Here is a 13,211-nt window from a genome sequence, read left to right as displayed (position 1 = left end):
ATTAAACATTAAAGACAGAAACAAGATCAGCCAGGTGGTCGATTGTCGCAGAATAATTGCAATTAGATGAGGCAAATATGTTGACATAAACACAATCAAATGGAATACCTTCAGTGCAGTGCCCCTCGGGGAGTGCTATATTGTCGGAGATGCCGTCTTTTGGATGAGACATTAAACTGAGGCCTCATCTGCCTGTTCAGGTGGATATAAAAGATCCTGTGACACTATTCGAAGAAGAGCAGGAGAGTTCTCCCGGTGTCCTGACCAACCACTATCACCAAAACCAAAAGCTTGTGTGGGAGCTTGCTGTGTGGAAATTGCCTGTCTCATTTGTCGACATGACAACGGTGACTACCCTGCAAAAGTAATCGATTATAAGTGGTTATAAACCATTTTGGAATGTCCTGAGGATGTGAAAGGCGCTACATAAATACAAAAAAAAACTTGCCTTTCTATAGCCTTTCACAACCACAGGACGTCCCAAAGCATTTCACAGCCATTGAAGTACTTTTTGAAGTGTAGCCACTGTTGTAATGTAGGGAAACACAGCAGCCATTTTGCCAACACACAAACAGCAATGTGATAATGACCAGATAATCAGTTTAGTGATGTGGGTTGAGGGATAAATGTTGGCCAGGCTCCTGCTCGTCTTTGAAATAGTGGCCATGGGATCTTCTACATCCACCTGAGAGGGGAGGCGGGGCCTCAGTTTAACATCTCATCCAAAAGACGGCACCTCCGACAGTGCAGCACTTCCTCAGTAGGCACTGAAAAGTCAACCTGGATTTTGTGCTCAAGCCTCTGGAGGAGGACTCAGAAGCGAAAGTGCAACCCACCGAGCCCCGGCTGACACTACAAGTTCTTCTTCTTATTTTTTTGATTAGAGGCTGCTGAAACGCATTAGAGGGGAGACATCCAACTCTCCTCAATCCTCCTTCTTGGAGGACTTTTGATAGCAGCAAACATCTCCAGGCTGGGGGACATCTCGTCTAATATTTTTTGGCATCTCAGTATTTCTTAAGCAAATCTCAAGGTGAGGAATCGTCTTTGTGCATTGCCTGTTCTCTTTTATTTGGCTGTAAAGTATCAGAAGCGCATTTTATTAGTCAAGAAAAGAGAGAAATACATTAATGAGTATTGGGATCTGGCCTGGCGACCTCATGCTTTCTACAGCAGCGGGATTCAGTGCTACTTTGAACCTGTTCTCTATTAAACGTCTTTCTGAGATGTCAAGGTGGATTTTGAAAGGGATACGTGCATTTTATGATTTAAATTCATTATTCTGAGCTCTTTGAAATCTATCGCATTCACATCCAATTTAATGCAGCAAGCAGCCTCTTTCCTTTTAATATTTTATAGCGGTTTTACTGTGGGAGGCTCCCATTGTTCAAACTGCTGAACACTGCAAATATCTTTCAGACCCTGACTGTGAGTTTGCAGAGATTTAACTAGTGTCTTTGTCATGGATTTTATTCTGAGTGTTATTTTAATTGCACTATCTCCGCGCTGCACAAATAATCTTAACTGTTTAAGTTGTGTGTCGATATTAGCTGTTCTGGAACATCGGACTGGAGGGATTGTAAATGGGTTCTCAGCCCTTCATTCAGCACAAAGTTGTCAATGTGGCTGAGAGAGGCCAGAGGAATGGTGGAGTGTCACATTGCTACAGTAGGGAGCGCTGGTCTGAGGCCGGGGTTACTGCACAGTGTGGGAAGAACTGCTTTGCCCACTTTGTGAGGTGACATTGCAAATGGGTTCATAGCGATTTCTTCTGGTTGGTATTTCTAAACTAAACCACAAACTTGCTCAAAAGGAACCTGGATGATGGAGCGATCTCTTGTACCAGTCTAAGGGTCAGCCTTGGCTCACTCAGTGGGTCTCGCCTCTGAGACAAAAGGTCATGGGTTCAAGTCCCACTCCAGGATATGAGCCCCAGAAGGAGTGCTGCACTGTCTTTCAGTTAACCTGAGGCTCAGTTCTTTTCTTTCTTGATATGGTCTTCCACTGGTACATAGGACAGTGTCTCACGATGTCTCCACCGTGCACTGTCACAATGCCAGGTTTCTGTAAGAAATACCTGACGAGAATGAGTCAGCTGAATCCCAGTTCTTCACTATTCCATGAGGAGCGTTCCCCTTTAACTTTACACCATGCAGCAGAGTCCAATTGACACTAGAGGGCGGCAGGATCAGCAATAATTCACAGCCGTGGTATAATATGGAGACTGGTTTCAGAATGTCTCCATTTCCCAGACACAGCTTCTGTAAAAAGTGACAAAATATTACTAACATACAGTTTCTAAACTAAATCACACACTTGCTCAAAAGGAACCTGGATGATGGAGCGATCTCTTGTACCAGTCTCAGTGTCAGCCTTGGCTCAGTGGGTCTCGCCTTTGAGGCAGAAGGTCGTGGGTTCAAGTCCCACTCCAGGATTTGAGTCCCTAATCCAGGCTGACACTTCACTGCAGCACTGAAGGAGTGCTGCACTGTCTTTCAGATGAGATGTCAACAGTTTCCAGCCACAAATACTCATCACCCTTGCAGTTTAGGAGTTAAATCCAGATGTTCTCCCCTTTCTCTTGGTGAGAGAAGTGCAGGTGTTGAGACACATTTAGATTCCTCAGAGCCAGGGAGATTAGCATTTAATTTGTTCCAGGACAGGTTGGGGATGGGCAGTGGTGTGATTGTTAGATTTAACGGCTCACTTTAACCTGGCAGAGTGCGGTGTACAGCAGGTGTGTTAAATTGCTCGCAGGCTGGTGTCAGATACTCCGAGATCAAAGCTTCAACACCTGACATCACAAAAAAACTATCCTTAAGGATATCGGGTACAGTATTTAGTAAAATATTAGACAGTATTAAGTATATTAAGTATACTCTCCACTTGCCTGGATGAGTGCAGCTCCAACAACACTTAAGAAGCTCGACACCATCCAGGACAAAGCAGCCCGCTTGATTGGCACCCCATCCACCACCCTAAACATTCACTTCCTTCACGACTGGCGTACCGTGACTGCAGTGTGTACCATCCACAGGATGCACTGCAGCAACTCACCAAGGCTTCTTCGACAGTGCCTCCCAAGCCCACAACCTCTACCACCTAGAAGGACAAGAGCAGCAGGCACATGGGAACAACACCACCTGCACGTTCCCCTCCAAGTCACACACCATCCCAACTTGGAAATATATCGCCGTTCCTTCATCATTGCTGGGTCAAAATCCTGGAACTCCCTTCCTAACAGCACTGTGGGAGAACCTTCACCATACGGACTGCAGCGGTTCAAGAAGACGGCTCACTACCACCTTCTCAAGGGCAATTAGGGATGGGCAATAAATGCTGGCCTCGCCAACGACGCCCACATCCCATAAACGAATAATAAAAAAACTACATCGGATACAGTATTGAATACAATATCAGATACAGTATTGGATATAGTGTCAAATACAGTATTAAGTGCAGTATTATGTTCTGTAGCACATACTATATTAAATACAGTATTAGATACAATATCATGTACCGTATCAGATCCAGTAATAGATATGGTATCAAGTACAGGATTAGATACAGTATCAGATATAGTATTAAGTACAATAGGAGACATGATGTGGAGATGCCGGTGATGGACTGGGGGGAAAAAATTTATATGTTTTTAAAAATTCTCTCTCTCTCTCTGCCATTTTGAGTTTCTTTCTGCCTGCCTGTGTAAAAGACACAATGTATATCGAGTGTACTGGGACGTGCTGTTCTCCGTGACTGGCCTGTTTGAATAACAACGACACCTTTTGATTGGTGTGATGCTGTCCCAACATCGTATAAGATATGCGATTTGAGAACCTTTTCATTCAATCATCTGACGAAGGAGATAATCTCCGAAAGCTTGTGATTTTAAAATAAATTTGTTGGACTATAACCTGGTGTTGTAAGATTCCTTACAATAGGAGATACAGTATTATGTAATATTTCATTCATCATTAATGGTATATTGCTCACATATCATCACTGGTGTATTTCTCATACTCCACCACTGGATCTATCCTTGGCCCCTCCTATTTCTCATCTACATGCTGCCCCTTGGCGACATCATCCGAAAACAGGTCAGGTTCCACATGTACGCTGACGACAACCAGCTCTACCTCACCACCACCTCCCTCGACCCCTCCTCTGTCTCTGATTTGTCACACTGCTTGTCCGTCATGAACAAAAATTTCCTCCAACTAAATATTGGGAAGACCGAAGCCATTGTCTTCGGTTCCTGCCACACACACACTTCCCTCGCCACCAATTCCATTCCTCTCCCGGGCCACTGTCAGAGGCTGAACCAGACTGTTTGCAACCTTGGCGTCCCATTTGACCCTGAGATGAGCTTCCGACCCCATCTCTGCTCCATCACCAAGAGCGCCTACTTCCACCTCCATAACATCGCCCGTCTCTGCCCCTGCCTCAGCTCATCTGCTGTTGAAACCTTCATCTGTGCCTTTGTTACCTCCAGACTGGACATTCCATTGCTCTCCTGACTGGCCTCCCATTTTCCACCTTCCATAAACTTGAGCTCATCCAAAATTGCTGCCCATATCCCAACTCACACCAAGTCCCATTCACCCATCACTCCTGTGCTCACCGACCTACATTGGCTCCTGGTCCGGGAATGACTCGATTTTAAAATACTCATCCTTGTTTCCAAATCCCTCCATGGCTTCGTCCCCTCCCTATCTCTGTAACCTTCTCCAGTTCTACATCCCTCCGAGATCTCTGCCCTCCTCCAATTCTTGCCTCTTGTGCATTCCGAATCCCGTTGCTCCATCAATGGCGGCTGTGCCTTCAGCTGCCTAGGTCCTAAGCTCTGGAATTCCCTCCCTAAACCTCTCCGCCTCTTTACCTCTCTCTCCACCTTTAAGATGCTCCTTAAAACCTACCTCTTTGACCAAGCTTTTGGTCGCCTGTCCTAATATCTTTTTATGTGCCTCAGTGTCAAATTTTGTTTGATAATCGCTCCAGTGAAGTGCCTTGGGACGTTTTACTATGTTAAAGATGCTATATAAATGTGAGTCGTTGTTGTTGTTGCTGTCGTCGTTGTTGTTGCTGTCGTCGTTGTTGTTGCTGTCGTCGTTGTTATTGGTGTATATGTCACTCACCATCACTGGTGTATATGTCACTCACCATCACTGGTGTATATCTCACTCACCATCACTGGTGTATATCTCACTCACCATCACTGGTGTATATCTCACTCACCATCACTGGTGTATATCTCACTCACCATCACTGGTGTATATCTCACTCACCATCACTGGTGTATATCTCACTCACCATCACTGGTGTATATCTCACTCACCATCACTGGTGTATATCTCACTCACCATCACTGGTGTATATCTCACTCACCATCACTGGTGTATATCTCACTCACCATCACTGGTGTATATCTCACTCACCATCACTGGTGTATATCTCACTCACCATCACTGGTGTATATCTCACTCACCATCACTGGTGTATATCTCACTCACCATCACTGGTGTATATCTCACTCACCATCACTGGTGTATATCTCACTCACCATCACTGGTGTATATCTCACTCACCATCACTGGTGTATATCTCACTCACCATCACTGGTGTATATCTCACTCACCATCACTGGTGTATATCTCACTCACCATCACTGGTGTATATCTCACTCACCATCACTGGTGTACATCTCACTCACCATCACTGGTGTACATCTCACTCACCATCACTGGTGTACATCTCACTCACCATCACTGGTGTACATCTCACTCACCATCACTGGTGTACATCTCACTCACCATCACTGGTGTACATCTCACTCACCATCACTGGTGTACATCTCACTCACCATCACTGGTGTACATCTCACTCACCATCACTGGTGTACATCTCACTCACCATCACTGGTGTACATCTCACTCACCATCACTGGTGTACATCTCACTCACCATCACTGGTGTACATCTCACTCACCATCACTGGTGTACATCTCACTCACCATCACTGGTGTACATCTCACTCACCATCACTGGTGTACATCTCACTCACCATCACTGGTGTACATCTCACTCACCATCACTGGTGTACATCTCACTCACCATCACTGGTGTACATCTCACTCACCATCACTGGTGTACATCTCACTCACCATCACTGGTGTACATCTCACACACCATCACTGGTGTACATCTCACACACCATCACTGGTGTACATCTCACACACCATCACTGGTGTACATCTCACTCACCATCACTGGTGTACATCCCACACACCATCACTGGTGTACATCTCACACACCATCACTGGTGTACATCTCACACACCATCACTGGTGATTATCTCACACACCATCACTGGTGTACATCTCACTCACCATCACTGGTGTACATCTCACTCACCATCACTGGTGTACATCCCACACACCATCACTGGTGTACATCTCACACACCATCACTGGTGTACATCTCACACACCATCACTGGTGATTATCTCACACACCATCACTGGTGATTATCTCACACACCATCACTGGTGATTATCTCACACACCATCACTGGTGATTATCTCACACACCATCACTGGTGATTATCTCACACACCATCACTGGTGATTATCTCACACACCATCACTGGTGATTATCTCACACACCATCACTGGTGATTATCTCACACACCATCACTGGTGATTATCTCACACACCATCACTGGTGATTATCTCACACACCATCACTGGTGATTATCTCACACACCATCACTGGTGATTATCTCACACACCATCACTGGTGATTATCTCACACACCATCACTGGTGATTATCTCACACACCATCACTGGTGATTATCTCACACACCATCACTGGTGATTATCTCACACACCATCACTGGTGATTATCTCACACACCATCACTGGTGATTATCTCACACACCATCACTGGTGTATATCTCACACACCATCACTGGTGTATATCTCGTTCACCATCACTGGTGTATATCTCATTCACCATCACTCAATATCCTCTAACTCAATCTGTTACTCATGGAATATCATCTAACTCAATTTCTTTTACCTCTGTCACAGTTACTCACGAATATCCTTTATCTAACTCACTCAATCTTTCTTTCTGTTCTTGAACGTCCTGTACAGTTTGGTGCTGACAGTTCCAAACACATTACTATAGAATTTGTGCTACATTTCCAAAAGTTAAATTGCATGTTAAGTATAAAACTTGCTGGGAGGGATTTGCAGGGTCTCAGCAGGTCCACAAGGCTGACTGACCCAAATCCCCTTTCATTTTTTATATCTGTCTCAGTAAGTCCACATAAACCTAACAGCATGGGACAAGAATGCACTCACAATCCAGCAATAATGTACTAACAGAACGCATCTTCCTGTTGTGCCCAGTCACGATCAAACACTGAAGCTCTTCCAGGCATATATTTGGTATGGATTTCAGCTGCCAGTGAAGGTGGTATGATTTTTTGATTGGCTGCTAATTTGAAAAAATTATCCTCAAAATTGCAAATGCCGGGTGATTGGGTTGCAGTTTTCTGGATTTTTTTACAATCTCAGGAGATCGTGAGTCATTCTGTATCTGAAGATTCAAACCTCCAGTGAACTGGCTCCAACTCCCGAGGAGCTGTGTGAATCATTGAGGCGTCAGTGGCTTATTAAACCTGTAAAGGAGTCTTGATTACAGTTGTAATGTGTGATGATGCCACAGTTGTCACGCAATGATGTCACAGTTGTCACATGTGATGAAGTCAGTGCCACATGTGATGACGTGTCACAGTTGCCACGTGTGATGTCACAGTTGCCACGTGTGATGATGTCACAGTTGCCACGTGTGATGATGTCACAGTTGCCACGTGTGATGATGTCACAGTTGCCACGTGTGATGATGTCACAGTTGCCACGTGTGATGATGTCACAGTTGCCACATGTGATGATGTCACAGTTGCCACATGTGATGATGTCACAGTTGCCACATGTGATGATGTCACAGTTGCCACATGTGGTGATGTCACAGTTGCCACATGTGGTGATGTCACAGTTGCCACATGTGGTGATGTCACAGTTGCCACATGTGGTGATGTCACAGTTGCCACATGTGGTGATGTCACAGTTGCCACATGTGGTGATGTCACAGTTGCCACATGTGATGTCACAGTTGCCACATGTGATGATGTCACAGTTGCCACATGTGATGATGTCACAGTTGCCACATGTGATGATGTCACAGTTGCCACATGTGATGATGTCACAGTTGCCACATGTGATGATGTCACAGTTGCCACATGTGATGATGTCACAGTTGCCACATGTGATGATGTCACAGTTGCCACATGTGATGATGTCACAGTTGCCACATGTGATGATGTCACAGTTGCCACATGTGATGATGTCACAGTTGCCACATGTGATGATGTCACAGTTGCCACATGTGATGATGTCACAGTTGCCACATGTGATGATGTCACAGTTGCCACATGTGATGATGTCACAGTTGCCACATGTGATGATGTCACAGTTGCCACATGTGATGATGTCACAGTTGCCACATGTGATGATGTCACAGTTGCCACATGTGATGATGTCACAGTTGCCACATGTGATGATGTCACAGTTGCCACATGTGATGATGTCACAGTTGCCACATGTGATGATGTCACAGTTGCCACATGTGATGATGTCACAGTTGCCACATGTGATGATGTCACAGTTGCCACATGTGATGATGTCACAGTTGCCACATGTGATGATGTCACAGTTGCCACATGTGATGATGTCACAGTTGCCACATGTGATGATGTCACAGTTGCCACATGTGATGATGTCACAGTTGCCACATGTGATGATGATGTCACAGTTGCCACATGTGATGATGTCACAGTTGCCACATGTGATGATGTCACAGTTGCCACATGTGATGATGATGTCACAGTTGCCACATGTGATGATGTCACAGTTGCCACATGTGATGATGATGTCACAGTTGCCACATGTGATGATGATGTCACAGTTGCCACATGTGATGATGATGTCACAGTTGCCACATGTGATGATGATGTCACAGTTGCCACATGTGATGATGATGTCACAGTTGCCACATGTGATGATGATGTCACAGTTACCACATGTGATGATGATGTCACAGTTATCATGTGTGATGCCAATATCTGATAACGTCACCTCACTTCTGGTGAAGGCTAACCTTGTAACGTTGACCTATCTTTCCTCTTTCCGATGCTGACAGACCTGCTGTGGATCTCCAGCATTTTTATCACCTTAGGAAGTCAGGATTGTAATTACAATGAGGAGCTTTGAAAAGGTCCAGGCTGCCATCTTGCTGCCTTACCCTAAAAAAAAGTGGCCCAGTGGCTTCTGGGTAAATATTTGTTTTCAAGTCTTCATAAGTGAACTTTTTCTCACAAATGTTAGAATACTTTTTATATTACACCTCTAAACTTTACAATCCTAAGATCACAGGGCTAAACAGGTGATAAGCCATTACTGTACAAATGGACATCAAGTAGCAACTGGCTGGAAATCAGGTATATCCATTGAAAAAATGGTCAGTAATCATGGGTACGGAGGCCAACTTTGGTGCCTCCACTGTCAAGGAGGCTGAGACCAATTAACTCAGCATTAAGCAAGGGATTGAACCTGTTTCTTCCTGGCCTGCATGACTGAGTAACACTCTGGGTAAGACTTGGGGAGCTGCCTTTAATTTTTTGAGGCTAACTTGTATTTATGTGACCCTGAGAATGGTGAAAGCCATGTTAGAGAGTGACGGGCCAGCACTGGGCAGGGAGGTGGCACTGACAAGATCAGCAGCAGGATTGAACGGGGCGGACAGTTCAGAGAACAATGCCTAGACATGAGTAACTACCTCAGGAGATACAAGGACAGTTCGACCCAATTAGAATTCCCTATGTTTGTGGGAAGGGCAATGGGGAAGGCAAAGGTGAGGACAAGGAGGGGGGCGAGGGGCAAGGGGAGGAGGGGGCGAGGGGCAAGGGGAGGAGGGGGCGAGGGGCAAGGGGAGGAGGGGGGCGAGGGGCAAGGGGAGGAGGGGGGCGAGGGGCAAGGGGAGGAGGGGGGCGAGGGGCAAGGGGAGGAGGGGGGCGAGGGGCAAGGGGAGGAGGGGGGCGAGGGGCAAGGGGAGGAGGGGGGCGAGGGGCAAGGGGAGGAGGGGGGCGAGGGCAAGGGGAGGAGGGGGGCGAGGGGCAAGGGGAGGAGGGGGGCGAGGGGCAAGGGGAGGAGGGGGGCGAGGGGCAAGGGAGGAGGGGGGCGAGGGGCAAGGGAGGAGGGGGGCGAGGGGCAAGGGGAGGAGGGGGGCGAGGGGCAAGGGGAGGAGGGGGGCGAGGGGCAAGGGGAGGAGGGGGGCGAGGGGCAAGGGGAGGAGGGGGGCGAGGGGCAAGGGGAGGAGGGGGGCGAGGGGCAAGGGGAGGAGGGGGGCGAGGGGCAAGGGGAGCGAGGGGCAAGGGGCAAGGGGAGGAGGGGCGAGGGGCAAGGGGAGGAGGGGGCGAGGGCAAGGGGAGGAGGGGGGCGAGGGGCAAGGGGAGGAGGGGGGCGAGGGGCAAGGGGAGGAGGGGGGCGAGGGGCAAGGGGAGGAGGGGGGCGAGGGGAGGAGGGGGGCGAGGGGAGGAGGGGGGCGAGGGGAGGAGGGGGGCGAGGGGAGGAGGGGGGCGAGGGGAGGAGGGGGGCGAGGGGAGGAGGGGGGCGAGGGGAGGAGGGGGGCGAGGGGAGGAGGGGGGGGGGGGAGGAGGGGGGGAGGAGGGGGCGAGGAGGAGGGGGGCGAGGGCAAGGGGAGGAGGGGGGCGAGGGGCAAGGGGAGGAGGGGGGCGAGGGGCAAGGGGAGGAGGGGGGCGAGGGGCAAGGGGAGGGGCGAGGGCAGGGAGAGGGGCGAGGCAAGGGAGGAGGGGGCGAGGGGCAAGGGGAGGAGGGGGGCGAGGGGCAAGGGGAGGAGGGGGGCGAGGGGCAAGGGGAGGAGGGGGGCGAGGGGCAAGGGGAGGAGGGGGGCGAGGGGCAAGGGGAGGAGGGGGGCGAGGGGCAAGGGGAGGAGGGGGGCGAGGGGCAAGGGGAGGAGGGGGGCGAGGGGCAAGGGAGGAGGGGGGCGAGGGGCAAGGGGAGGAGGGGGGCGAGGGGCAAGGGGAGGAGGGGGGCGAGGGGCAAGGGGAGGAGGGGGGCGAGGGGCAAGGGGAGGAGGGGGGCGAGGGCAAGGGGAGGAGGGGGGCGAGGGGCAAGGGGAGGAGGGGGGCGAGGGGCAAGGGGAGGAGGGGGGCGAGGGGCAAGGGGAGGAGGGGGGCGAGGGGCAAGGGGAGGAGGGGGGCGAGGGGCAAGGGAGGAGGGGGGCGAGGGGCAAGGGGAGGAGGGGGGCGAGGGGCAAGGGGAGGAGGGGGGCGAGGGGCAAGGGGAGGAGGGGGGCGAGGGGCAAGGGAGGAGGGGGCGAGGGCAAGGGAGGAGGGGGCGAGGGGCAAGGGGAGGAGGGGGGCGAGGGGCAAGGGGAGGAGGGGGGCGAGGGGCAAGGGGAGGAGGGGGGCGAGGGGCAAGGGGAGGAGGGGGCGAGGGGCAAGGGGAGGAGGGGGCGAGGGGCAAGGGGAGGAGGGGGGCGAGGGGCAAGGGGGAGGAGGGGGGCGAGGGGCAAGGGGAGGAGGGGGGCGAGGGGCAAGGGGAGGAGGGGGGCGAGGGGCAAGGGGAGGAGGGGGGCGAGGGGCAAGGGGAGGAGGGGGGCGAGGGGCAAGGGGAGGAGGGGGGCGAGGGGCAAGGGGAGGAGGGGGGGCGAGGGGCAAGGGGAGGAGGGGGGCGAGGGGCAAGGGGAGGAGGGGGGCGAGGGGCAAGGGGAGGAGGGGGGCGAGGGGCAAGGGGAGGAGGGGGGCGAGGGGCAAGGGGAGGAGGGGGGCGAGGGGCAAGGGGAGGAGGGGGGCGAGGGGCAAGGGGAGGAGGGGGGCGAGGGGCAAGGGGAGGAGGGGGGCGAGGGGCAAGGGGAGGAGGGGGGCGAGGGGCAAGGGGAGGAGGGGGGCGAGGGCAAGGGGAGGAGGGGGGCGAGGGGCAAGGGGAGGAGGGGGGCGAGGGGCAAGGGGAGGAGGGGGGCGAGGGGCAAGGGGAGGAGGGGGGCGAGGGGCAAGGGGAGGAGGGGGGCGAGGGGCAAGGGGAGGAGGGGGGCGAGGGGCAAGGGGAGGAGGGGGGCGAGGGCAAGGGGAGGAGGGGGGCGAGGGGCAAGGGGAGGGGGCGAGGCAAGGGAGGAGGGGGCGAGGGGCAAGGGGAGGAGGGGGGCGAGGGGCAAGGGGAGGAGGGGGGCGAGGGGCAAGGGGAGGAGGGGGGCGAGGGGCAAGGGGAGGAGGGGGGCGAGGGGCAAGGGGAGGAGGGGGGCGAGGGGCAAGGGGAGGAGGGGGGCGAGGGGCAAGGGGAGGAGGGGGGCGAGGGGCAAGGGAGGAGGGGGGCGAGGGGCAAGGGGAGGAGGGGGGCGAGGGGCAAGGGGAGGAGGGGGGCGAGGGGCAAGGGAGGAGGGGGGCGAGGGGCAAGGGAGGAGGGGGGCGAGGGGCAAGGGGAGGAGGGGGGCGAGGGGCAAGGGGAGGAGGGGGGCGAGGGGCAAGGGGAGGAGGGGGGCGAGGGGCAAGGGGAGGAGGGGGGCGAGGGGCAAGGGGAGGAGGGGGGCGAGGGGCAAGGGGAGGAGGGGGGCGAGGGGCAAGGGAGGAGGGGGGCGAGGGGCAAGGGGAGGAGGGGGGCGAGGGGCAAGGGGAGGAGGGGGGCGAGGGGCAAGGGGAGGAGGGGGGCGAGGGGCAAGGGGAGGAGGGGGGCGAGGGGCAAGGGGAGGAGGGGGGCGAGGGGCAAGGGGAGGAGGGGGGCGAGGGGCAAGGGGAGGAGGGGGGCGAGGGGCAAGGGGAGGAGGGGGGCGAGGGGCAAGGGGAGGAGGGGGGCGAGGGGCAAGGGGAGGAGGGGGGCGAGGGGCAAGGGAGGAGGGGGGCGAGGGGCAAGGGGAGGAGGGGGGCGAGGGGCAAGGGGAGGAGGGGGGCGAGGGGCAAGGGGAGGAGGGGGGCGAGGGCAAGGGGAGGAGGGGGGGCGAGGGGCAAGGGGAGGAGGGGGGCGAGGGGCAAGGGGAGGAGGGGGGCGAGGGGCAAGGGGAGGAGGGGGGGCGAGGGGCAAGGGGAGGAGGGGGGGCGAGGGGGCAAGGGAGGAGGGGGGGGAGGGAGGGAGGGGA

General features: G+C 53.3%; 1 long non-coding RNA gene across 1 annotated transcript in view; it reads right to left on the bottom strand.

Moving 5' to 3' along the window:
- Positions 1 to 234: 234 nt before the first annotated feature.
- LOC137341353 (uncharacterized) overlaps positions 235 to 13,211 on the bottom strand; it is a 25,697-nt gene continuing 12,720 nt past the window's right edge. Inside the window, exon 3 of the long non-coding RNA XR_010967010.1 lies at positions 235 to 2,261. This is a non-coding gene — a long non-coding RNA (uncharacterized lncRNA). The remainder of the gene's footprint in view (positions 2,262 to 13,211) is intronic.

Source organism: Heptranchias perlo, chromosome 23, assembly GCF_035084215.1.
Source record: "Heptranchias perlo isolate sHepPer1 chromosome 23, sHepPer1.hap1, whole genome shotgun sequence".
In the NCBI taxonomy this organism is placed as follows: domain Eukaryota; kingdom Metazoa; phylum Chordata; class Chondrichthyes; order Hexanchiformes; family Hexanchidae; genus Heptranchias; species Heptranchias perlo.
Note: the sequence above shows the minus strand (reverse complement) of the source record. Positions and strands in the feature narration are given on the sequence as shown.